A 12,782-nucleotide genomic window follows, 5' to 3' on the forward strand; every position below is an offset into this window, starting at 1 on the left:
GATCTACTCGTCACACTCCGGTCAATCTATCGTAAGCAAGCAATTGTAACCACACGTAAGCAATCACTCAAAAGATCAGAAAGAACAAAGAAGACGATTCGGAAAACATCAAACCAAGCAAATAACTCTTGCAACATAAAAAAAATTTCTAACAGTACCAAAATTATATGAATTTGGCCTTATCAGAAAGTTTAGGTCAAGAGCTTCGATTTGCAAAAAGAATCAACTCAAACGGAGCTACTAAACTCAAGTTACGATCAAACGAAGTTTGAATTAAAATCTGGTCTAATTCAAATTTTAAACTTTCAAAAACATGTTTGAGTTGGATTTACTGGATAGAGGGGATCATAACGAAGACGTGGGCATTGGTTTCGTTGGATTTGGACAAACGAGCAAAAAGTTGTGACCGTTTGAAGAACAGGGACTAAACTGTAAATAAAATCATCACACATGGGTCCCTGGCGAAAAATAAACAGAAAAAGGAAAAACTAAATTATGAACGTTCATTGCCGAACCCTAATCTATGCACACGTTCTCTCCAGAGTCTTACATAACGAACGCTCTCTAAATAATCTAAACCAAAAGAACAGATCTAGGTTTTCTAAAGAAAACCGATCTAGGTTTTTTTTTAACCGAAAGAAAAGCGGTGGCTTTTACCGGCTTGGCGAAATAAACCGGCGGCGGTGGCGGTTTTCCGGTGACTCTCCGGCGAGGCGGGGCAGCGGCGATGGCGAACTCCGGTGTGGCGCGGCTTCGCGACGAGGGGCGAGGGCGGCGAGGTGGCGGCCGTGGCGTGCGAGGTGGAGCACGGGCGGAGCGCAGCGCCGGCGGTGACACAGAGCGGCGGCGGTTAACAACGGCGGCGGCGGCTGCGGGCTCAGGCGTCTCGGCGAGATGCGGCGAGGGGAGAGGAGAGAGGGGTCCAGGGTAGCAGATTTATAGGAGGGAAAGCGTGGCGGAGGGGCAAGGCGGCGGGTGGCCGATTCGTCCATGGCGTCCATGGCGGCGGCGATGCGTGGCGGCTCAGGACTCCGCCCCGAGCTCGGGGACGAGTGGGGCGCGGCGTGTTGGGCCGGCTGGCTGGTTGGGCCGCGGTCCAGTCGGTCGGAGAAGAGATTTTTTTATAAAAAAACATTTTCTCTGACAAACAAAAATAATATAAACAAAATAAATAAAAATATTATATAGGCATATAATATATCAAAATTTTCTGAAAAAGATTTTCTACAACGTGAACAGTTTTGTAAGATCAAATAAAATACACACAAATTTAAATAAAACAAAGAGTGCCACTGGTGTAATAAAATCCAATAAAAATCATTTTAAAAATACCAAAATGAATTCAAATTTATTTATCTCCAATTTTCTGATGGAGGGAATCATTTTACCCTAATTTCTGTATATTTTATTTTTGGAGAAAAATAATTTGAATAAAACCCAAATAACTCCAAATTGAAAATAATTTCAAAAAGGACTTTGAATTTAATTCTTTTAAACTTCCAACTCATATTTCATATATTTTGAAGAAGTCATATTATCTTCTCCCGTGAAAATCATTGAGTTGCTTAAAGTTTCCGAATTTGAAATATTTCCAAATAAAATTCAAATCTTTTCAAAACCCTTTTCATTTATTTAAAATGGAAGAAGTCATGTTATCTTCTCTCCAGGGTTTTGTGACGAAAAGAATTTGAATTCAAGAAGATCATAAATGCAAAATGAAAGTTTGGGAAAGTCCTTTTATTCCCTCTCATTTAACTTTCAAAAGTTTCGAATTCACTCACTTTCAGTTAATCAATCAAACAATCAATCAATCAAATCTATCTATTTATTATAACATTCCAAAATTTAGAATTTTGGGATGTTACATGTATTGTTGCCATCGAGGATAAAAAGATGGGGTTTATATCATGTTGCTTGAGTTTATCCCTGTACATCATGTCATCTTGCCTAATGTGTTACTCTGTTATTATGAACTTAATACTCTAGATGCATGCTGGATAGCGGTCGATGTGTGGAGTAATAGTAGTAGATGCAGAATCGTTTCGGTCTACTTGTCACGGACATGATGCCTATATACATGATCATGCTTAGATATTCTCATAACTATGCGCTTTTGTATGAATTGCTCGACAGTAATTTGTTCACCCACCGTAATATATGCTATCTTGAGAGAAGTCACTAGTGAAACCTATGGCCCCCGGGTCTATTTTACATCATATTATTTTCCAATCAATTTGCTATTTCTGCCGCCGTTTATTTTGCAATCTTTACTTTCCAATCTATATAACAAAATTACCAAAAATATTTATCTTATTATCTTTATCAGATCTCACTTTTGCAAGTGGTTGTGAAGGGATTGACAACCCCTTTATTGCGTTGGTTGCAAGGTTCTTGATTGTTTGTGCAGGTACTAGGGACTTGCGTGTAGTCTCCTACTAGATTGATACCTTGGTTCTCAAAAACTGAGGGAAATACTTACGCTACTTTGCTGCATCACCCTTTCCTCTTCAAGGGAAAACCAACGCATGCTCAAGAGGTAGCAAGAAGAATTTCTGGCACTGTTGCCGGGGAGATCTACGCACAAGTCAAGACATACCAAGTACCCATCACAAACTCTTCTCCCTCGCATTACATTATTTGTCATTTGCCTCTCGTTTTCCTCTCCCACACTTCACCCTTGCCGTTTTATTCGCCCTCTCTTTCCGTCTGTCTCTTTCCGCTTGCTTCTTGTTTGCTTGTGTGTTGGATTGATTATTTGTCATGATGGCTCAAGACAATACTAAATTGTGTGACCTCTCCAATACGAACAACAATGATTTATTAGCACTCCGATTGCTCCTATTACCGATGTTGGATCTTGTGAAATTAATGCTGATTTGTTGAATCTGGTCATGAAAGATCAATTTTCTGGCCTTCCTAGTGAAGATGCCGCTACCCATCTAAACAACTTTGTTGATTTGTGCGATATGCAAAAGAAGAAAGATGTGGACAATGATATTGTTAAATTGAAGCTATTTTTGTTTTCGCTTAGAGATCGTGCTAAAACTTGGTTCTCTTCTTTCCCTAAAAATAGTATTGATTCATGGAATAAGTGCAAAGATGCTTTTATCTCTAAGTATTTTCCTACCGCTAAGATTATCTCTCTTAGAAACGATATTATGAATTTTAAACAACTTGATCATGAGCATGTTGCACAATCTTGGGAGGGGATGAAATTAATGATACCTAATTGCCCTGCACATGGTTTGAATTTATGGATGATTATACAAATTTTTTATGCCGGATTGAATTTTGCTTCCAGAAATCTTTTAGATTCGGCCGTGGGAGGCACTTTTATGGAAATCACTTTAGAAGAAGCTACTAAACTCCTAGATAATATTATGGTTAATTATTCTCAATGGCACACCGAAAGATCTACTAGTAAAAAGGTTCATGCGATAGAAGAGATTAATGTTTTCAGTGGAAAGATGGATGAACTTATGAAATTTCTTGCTAATAAGAGTGTTTCTTCTGATCCTAATGATATGAATTTGTCTACTTTTATTGAGAATAATAATGAATCTATGGATGTGAATTTTGTTGGTAGGAACAATTTTGGTAACAATGCACATAGAGGAAACTTTAATTCTAGGCCGTTCCCTAGTAATTCCTCTAATAATTATGGTAATTCCTACAACAACTCTTATGGAAATTTTAATAATATGCCCTCTAATTTTGAGACTAGTGTTAAGGAATTTATGATTTCGCAAAAGAATTTCAATGGTTTGCTTGAAGAAAAATTGCCTAAGATTGATGAGTTGGCTAGGAACGTGGATAGAATTTCCCTTGATGTTGATTCTTTGAAACTTATATCTATCCCACCTAAGCTTGATATCAATGAGTCTCTCAAAGCCATGATAATTTCCATTGATGAGTGCAAAGAAAGAACCGCTAGATGCGTGCAAAAAAAGATTGCTTTGTAAAAGTGTGTTCTTCTAGTTTCCATGATAATAATGATGAAGATCTAAAAGTGATTGATGTCTCTCCTATTAAATCTTTGTTTTCCAATATGAGTCTTGATAAAGACGGGACTGGAGATGAGTCAACTTTAGTTAAAAGGCGTCCCAATGATTCGGAGTTTTTAGATCTTGATACAAAAATTGGTAAAAGTGGGATTGAAGAGGTCAAAACTTTCCATAGCAATGAATCAACTGTTTTGGATTTCAAGGAATTTAATTATGATAATTGTTCTTTGATAGATTGTATTTCCTTGTTGCAATCCGTGTTAAATTCTCCTCATGCTTATGATCAAAATAAAGCTTTTACTAAACATATCGTTGATGCTTTAATGCAATCCTATGAAGAAAAGCTCGAATTAGAAGTTTCTATCCCTAGGAAACTTTATGATGAGTGGGAACCTACTATTAAAATTAAAATTAAAGATCATGAATTCTATGCTTTGTGTGATTTGGGTGCTAGTGTTTCCACGATTCCAAAGACTTTGTGTGATGTGTTAGGTTTCGGTGAATTTGATGATTGTTCTTTAAATTTGCATCTTGCGGATTCCACCATTAAGAAACCTATGGGAAGGATTAATGATGTTCTTAGTGTTGCAAATAGGGATTATGTGCCAATAGATTTCATTGTTCTTGATATAGACTGCAATCCTACATGTCCTATTATTCTTGGTAGACCTTTCCTTAGAACGATTGGAGCAATTATTGATATGAAAGAAGGAAATATTAGATTCTAATTTCCATTAAGGAAAGGCATGGAACACTTTCCTAGGAAGAAAATTAAATTACCTTACGAATCTATTATGAGAGCCACTTATGGATTGCATACCAAGGATGGCAGTACCTAGATATATTCTTGTTTTTATGCCTAGCTAGGGGCGTTAAACGATAGCGCTTGTTGGGAGGCAACCCAACTTTATTTTTTGTTTCTTGCTTTTTGTTCCTTTTTAGTAATAAATAATTCATCTAGCCTCTGTTTGGATGTCTTTTTATGTTTTAATTAGTGTTTGTGCCAAGTAGAACCAATAGGATCTTCTTGGGTGATAGTTGTTTGATCTTGCTGAAAAAGACTGAAACTTTGCGCTCACGAAAATAATTGTTAGAATTCACCAGAACATGATAAATTGCTAATTCTTTTGCAGTAGATCTATATACAAATTATCCAGGTTGTAATAGCTTTTCAGAATTTTTGGAGTTCCAGAAGTATTCGAACAAATCAGATTGCTACAGACTGTTCTGTTTTTGACAGATTCTGTTTTTCGTGTGTTGTTTGCTTATTTTGATGAATCTATGGCTAGTATCAGGGGGTATGAACCATACAGAAGTTGGAATACAGTAGGTTTAACACCAATATAAATAAAGAATGAGTTCATTACAGTAGGGTGTGGTTTGTTTTCTTATACTAACGGAGCTTATGAGATTTTCTGTTGAGTTTTGTGTTGTGAAGTTTTCAAGTTTTTGGGTAAAGATTTGATGGATTTTGGAATAAGGAGTGGCAAGAGCCTAAGCTTGGGGATTCCCAAGGCACCCCAAGGTAAAATTCAAGGACAACCAAAATCCTAAGCTTGGGGATGCCCCGGAAGGCATCCGCTCTTTCGTCTTCGTCTATCGGTAACTTTACCTGAGGCTATATTTTTATTCACCACATGATATGTGTTTTGCTTGGAGCGTCTTGTATGATTTGAGTCTTTGCTTGTCAGTTTACCACAATCATCCTTGATGTACACACCTTTTGGAGAGACACACATGAATCGGAATTTATTAAAATACTCTATGTGCTTCACTTGTATCTTTTGAGCTAGATAATTTTTGCTCTAGTGCTTCACTTATATCTTTTAGAGCACGGTGGTGGTTTTATTTTATAGAAATTATTGATCTCTCATGCTTCACTTATATTATTTTGAGAGTCCTTTAGAACAGCATGGTTATTTTCTTTGGCTATAAAATTAGTCCTAATATGATAGGCATCCAAGATGGGTATAAAAAAAACTTTCATATAGAGTGCATGGAATACTATGAGAAGTTTGATACTTGATGATTGTTTTGAGATATGAAGATGGTAATATTAGAGTCGGGCTAGTTGAGTAATTTTGAATTGGAGAAATACTTGTGTTGAAGTTTGGAAGTCCCGTAGCATGCACGTATGGTAACCGTTGTGTAACAAATTTGAAACATGAGGTGTTCTTTGATTGTCATCCTTATGAGTGGCGGTCGGGGCGAGCGATGGTCTTTTCCTACCAATCTATCCCCCTAGGAGCATGCGCGTAGTGCTTGGTTTTTGATGACTTGTAGATTTTTGCAATAAGTATGTGAGTTCTTTATGACTAATGTTGAGTCCATGGATTATACGCACTCTCACGTTTCCATCACTGCTAGCCTCTTCGGTACCGTGCATTGCCCTTTCTCACCTTGAGAGTTGGTGCAAACTTCGCCGGTGCATCCAACCCCCGTGATATGATACGCTCTATCACACATAAACCTCCTTATATCTTCCTCAAAACAGCCACCATACCTACCTATTATGGCATTTCCATAGTCATTCCGAGATATATTGCCATGCAACTTTCCACCGTTCCATTTATTATGACACGCTTCATCATTGTCATATTGCCTTGCATGATCATGTAGTTGACATCATATTTGTGGCAAAGCCACCATGCATAATTTTATACATGTCACTCTTGATTCATTGCCCATCCCGGTACACCACCGGAGGCATTCATATAGAGTCATACTTTGTTCTAGTATCGAGTTGTAATCTTTGAGTTGTAAATAAATAGAAGTGTCATGACCATCATTAATAGAGCATTGTCCCAAGAAAAAAAGAGAAAGTCCAAATAAAAAAGGACAAATAAAAAAAGAGAAAGGCCCAAAAAAATATAAATAAATAAAAGAAGGGACAATGCTACTATCCTTTTTTTCCACACTTGTGCATCAAAGTAGCACCATGATCTTTATGATAGAGAGTCTCTTATTTTGTCACTTTCATATACTACTGGGAATTTTTCATTATAGAACTTGGCTTGTATATTCCAAAAATGGGCTTCCTCAAATGCCCTAGGTCTTCGTGAGCAAGCAAGTTGGATGCACACCCACTTAGTTTCTTTTGTTGAGCTTTCATACATTTATAGCTCTAGTGCATCCGTTGCATGGCAATCCCTACCCCTCGCGTTGACATCAATTGATGGGCATCTCCATAGCCCGTTGATTAGCCGCGTCAATGTGAGACTTTCTCCTTTTTTGTCTTCTCCACACAACCCCCATCATTATATTCTATTCCACCCAAAGTGCTATGTCCATGGCTCACGCTCATGTATTGCGTGAAAGTTGAAAAGGTTTGAGATTACTAAAGTATGAAACAATTGCTTGGCTTGTCATCGGGGTTGTGCATGATGAGAGCATTTTTGTGTGACAAAAATGAAGCATAGCCAAACCATATGATTTTGTAGGGATAAGCTTTCTTTGGCCATGTTATTTTGAGAAGACATAATTGCTTAGTTAGTATGCTTGAAGTATTATTATATTTATGTCAATATTAAACTTTTGTCTTGAATCTTTCGGATCTGAACATTCATGCCACAATAAAGAAAATTACATTGAAAATTATGTTAGGTAGCATTCCACATCAAAAATTCTGTTTTTATCATTTACCTACTCGAGGACGAGCAAGAATTAAGCTTGGGGATGCTTGTTGCGTCTCCAACATATCTATAATTTTTTATTGTTCCATGCTATTATATTATTTGTTTTGGATGTTTAATGGGCTTTATTGTGCACTTTTATATTATTTTTGGGACTAACCTATTAACCGAGGGCCCAGTGCAAATTGCTCTTTTTTTTGCCTATTTCAGTGTTTCGCAGAAAAGGAATATCAAACGGAATGAAACCTTCACGAGGATCGTTTTTGGAACAAACGCAATCCAGGAGACTCGGAGTGGACGTCAAGGAAGCAACGAGGCGGCCACGAGGCAGGGAGGCGCGCCCAGGGGGTAGGCGCGCCCCCCACCCTCGTGGGCCCCTCGTAGCTCCACCGACCTACTTCTTTCGCCTATATATACTCTTATACCCTGAAACCCTCAGGGGGAGCCACGAAACACCTTTTCCACCGCCGCAACCTTCTGTACCCGTGAGATCCCATCTTGGGGCCTTTTCCGACGCTCCGCTGGAGGGGGATTCGATCACGGAGGGCTTCTAGATCAACACCATAGCCTCTCCGATGATGTGTGAGTAGTTTACCATAGACCTTCGGGTCCATAGTTATTAGCTAGATGGCTTCTTCTCTCTTTTTGAATCTCAATACAAAGTTCTCCTCGATCTTCTTGGAGATCTATTCGATGTAATTCTTTTTGCGGTGTGTTTGTCGAGATCCGATAAATTGTGGGTTTATGATCCAGATTATCTATGAACAATATTTGATTCTTCTCTGAATTCTTATATGCATGATTTAAATATCTTTGCAAGTCTCTTCGAATTATCAGTTTGGTTTGGCCTACTAGATTGATCTTTCTTGCAATGGGAGAAGTGCTTAGCTTTGGGTTCAATCTTGCGGTGTCCTTTCCCTGCGACAGCAGGGGCAGCAAGGCACGTATTGTATTGTTGCCATCGAGGATAAAAATATGGGGTTTATATCATATTGCTTGACTTTATCCCTCTACATCTTGTCTAATGCGTTACTCTGTTCTTATGAACTTAATACTCTAGATGCATGCTGGATAGCGGTCGATGTGTGGAGCAATAGTAGTAGATGCAGAATTGTTTCGGTCTACTTGTCACGGACATGATGCCTATATACATGATCATGCTTAGATATTCTCATAACTATGCGCTTTTCTATCAATTGCTCGACAGTAATTTGTTCACCCACCGTAATATATGCTATCTTGAGAGAAGCCACTAGTGAAACCTATGGCCCCGGGTCTATTTTACATCATATTATTTTCCTATCAATTTGCTATTTCTGACGCCGTTTATTTTGCAATCTTTACTTTCCAATCTATATAACAAAAATACCACAAATATTTATCTTATAATCTTTATCAGATCTCACTTTTGCAAGTGGCCATGAAGGGATTGACAATCCCTTTATCGTGTTGGTTGCAAGGTTCTACATTGTTTGTGCAGGTACTAGGGACTTGCGTGTAGTCTCCTACTGGATTGATACCTTGGTTCTCAAAAGCTGAGGGAAATACTTACGCTACTTTGCTGCATCACCCTTTCCTCTTCAAGGGAAAACCAACGCAAGCTCAAGAGGTAGCAGAGTAGTGGTTGTGCATCCAAAATCCTTGAACCAAGTTTCTTCAATGAGTGTTTATCATATCTACCTATGTGCGGTATTTACCTGCCGTTCCAAGTAAATTTGCATGTGCCAAACTCTAAACCTTCAAATAAGAATCTGTTTTGTATGCCCGGATCGCTCTTGTAGCGACTAGGGGCTGTCAGTATCTTCCATGATAGGTGGGTTATTCTCACGATGAGTGTTTATTCACTTGTCATTCACGAGAGAGTGGCTGGTATTTGGGATGCCCAGTCCTATGATCAAAAGATCAAAAACAAAATCACAAATAATTTAAAAAACTCCCCCAGAACTGTTATTTGTATGGATGGTACCCGTTGTTTCAGACCAGCAGTGGAGTGTGATTGTTGGTGGAGGGGGGGGGGTAAAAATGTTACCTTTCTGTTTGGGAACTGCCTATAATGTGTCTAGTATGAAAGATATTGGAAACTCTCAATCGTTATGTTGACAATGAAAGCGTACCTCTCAAAATTATTTTCACCTCTATTTCAAAAGCTTCGAGCTCTGGCACCTCTGCAAATCCCTGCTTCCCTTTGCGAAGGGCCTATCTTTTAATTTTATGCAAGAGTCAGTAGTATTCCTTCTCATTCCAACCTACTCTTTAGTTGGCAAGCATCATGTGATGGGGAAAGATCTAAGCATATATGGCCATTCAAATATATTTGATCATGAATTATTATTGCTGACAATTATCTATATGATAAATAAGTTGGTAGGCAAAACTTTAAGTCCCTATCTTTCTCTGTGTTCGATGGATGCTATTTGTTATAAAAATATGCTTTGAGTGGTAGCAATCATGGAAGACTATATGATAGTTGAGTATGTGGAATTTGCTAAATCAAGCTCTTACATAGACCCTTCCTGAAAATAAGATGAATTGCAATTGTTTGATGACTGAGAACATAGTTTGTTAGTTTTCAAGAAAGTTTACGGTCTATGCTTTAACATGTTAATAGCTTGTTACTTGATCATGAGAAGTTTTATGAGATGAGCTACTGTTATGATATATAATGAATCTAGAAAAAGTGATTGAAATTATCATTGATCAAACTTGTGCACTTGCTAGCATTCCACATCAAAAATTCTGTTTTTATCATTTACCTACTCGAGGACGAGCAGGAATTAAGCTTGGGGATGCTTGATACGTCTCCAACGTATCTATAATTTTTTATTGTTCCATGCTATTATATTATCCATCTTGGAAGGTTTATATGCATTTATATGCTATTTTATATTGTTTTTGGGACTAACTTATTAACCTAGAGCCCAGTGCCAGTTTCTGTTTTTCCTTGTTTTTGAGTTTTATAGAAAAGGAATACCAAACAGAGTCCAAACGAGCTGAAACTTAACGGTGATTTTTTATGGGCCAGAAGAAGCCTCCAAAGCAAAAGAGTTGGGCTAGAGGAGCCACAGGGCATCCACAAGGGTGGAGGGCGTGCCCCCTACCTTGTCGTCGCCTCGTGGACCCCCTGACTTGTTCCCGACGCCAAAAATTCCTATAAATATAGAAACCCCCAGAAATAAATGTAGATCGGGAGTTCCGCTGCCGCAAGCCTCTGTAGCCACGAAAAACCAATCGGGAGCCCGTTCCGGCACCCTGCCGGAGGGGGAATCCATCACCGGTGGCCATCTTCATCATCCCGGCTCTCTCCATGACGAGGAGGGAGTAGTTCACCTTCGGGGTTGAGGGTATGTACTAGTAGCTATGTGTTTGATCTCTCTCTCTCTCGTGTTCTTGATTTGGCACGATCTTGATGTCCGGCAAGCTTTGTTATTATAGTTGGATCTTATGGTGTTCTCCCCCTCTATCTTCTTGTGATGAATTGAGTCTTGCTCTTTGAGGTTTTGTTATGTTGGATTGAGTATTGGATTTGAGAACACTTGATGTATGTCTTGCGATGTGATATTTGTGGTGACAATGGGATGTTCTATTGATTCACTTGATGTATGTTTTGGCACTCAACTCGCGGTCCTGAGGTGACATTGGGGTAATCTATGCATAGGGGTTGATGCACGTTTTCGTCCTACATTCTCCGATAGAAACTTTGGAGTGATTCTTTGTTTCACATCGAGGGATTGTTATATGACTCAATTATGTTATCATTGTTGAGAGAACTTGCACTAGTGAAAGTATGAACCCTAGGCCTTATTTCCAAGCATTGCAATACCGTTCTTGCTCACTTTTATTATTAGTTACTTTCTGTTTTTATATTTTCAGATTACAAAAACCTATATCTACTATCCATATTACACTTGTATCACCATCTCTTCGCTGAACTAGTGCACCTGTACAATTTACCATTGTATTGGGTGTGTTGGGGACACAAGAGACTCTTTGTTATTTGGTTACAGGGTTGTTTGAGAGAGACCATCTTCATCCTATGCCTCCCATGGATTGATAAACCTTAGGTCATCCACTTGAGGGAAATTTGCCACTGTCCTACAAAACTCTGCACTTGGAGGCCCAACAACGTCTACCAGGATAAAGTTGCACAGTAGACATCAACGGGCAGCCATCACAAGGGGTTGTCCTAGAGCCGTGCGCGCATTACACATGGAGGAGGGCACAATTTGGGCATTCCGCTTCACCTTCTCCAGCAACCAGAATGTCTTTCGCCTCTCTCTTTACAGTCTTTAGTACAACTGTGGTTCATCATTCTTTACTTGGTGCTTCTGTAGTTCTTCATTATATGTACATGTGCATCAAATTATGCATTCGTGGTTGAACCTATATTTGTAATAACCATCGTTGGATATGAAATATGTGATTCCCTACTTTCAAATTCAAAACATGTGATTTTTAAATTAGGGATTACACTGCACACACAATTTGTGAAAGCGAAACGTCTACGATAGACGTGGAGACCAGACACGTTTCTAGAATCCACAACATGTGAAAGCAAAACGTCTGCAATAGACGTGGAGACCAGACATGTTTCTATAATCCACTATGTGTGCGATCAATCTCCACTGCACACACGATTAGTCAAGAAAAAACATGTGTGATTAACAACAGCATCGCACACAGTTCTTTCTTATTAAATGTTTGCGATAGTCACCTTATCACACATGCTTTGAAATTATGGACTGTTTGTGATGTTGTGCACATCGCAAACGTTTGGTCATAGAAGAATGCGTGCGATATGTACTTCTTGGATTAACTGTGTGGGATGTACATACTAACGGAAACGTATTCCTTGGATTGACTGTGTGGAATGTAGATACGAACGGAAACATTTAGTGGAGACTGACTGAGTGGGATGTACTTATGACCGGAAACGATTTCGGCTGTATAATTCTATTTTTTAGCACTGCTGTACGTATAACCGTATTTGAGCGCTCGCCGGTCGCACACGACCTCATTTTGCCGGGCGTGTGTGCCAGGAGGGCATATCCCCGATGGTTTCTGGGTCATGTGGGAAGGACCCCCCCTATCGCAGTCACTCACTTGGCGACGGTTCCGAACGCTGTCGCAGAAAGGGGTTAAAAACCAT

The sequence above is a fragment of the Aegilops tauschii genome, chromosome 5 (assembly GCF_002575655.3).
Source record: "Aegilops tauschii subsp. strangulata cultivar AL8/78 chromosome 5, Aet v6.0, whole genome shotgun sequence".
Lineage (NCBI taxonomy): Eukaryota > Viridiplantae > Streptophyta > Magnoliopsida > Poales > Poaceae > Aegilops > Aegilops tauschii.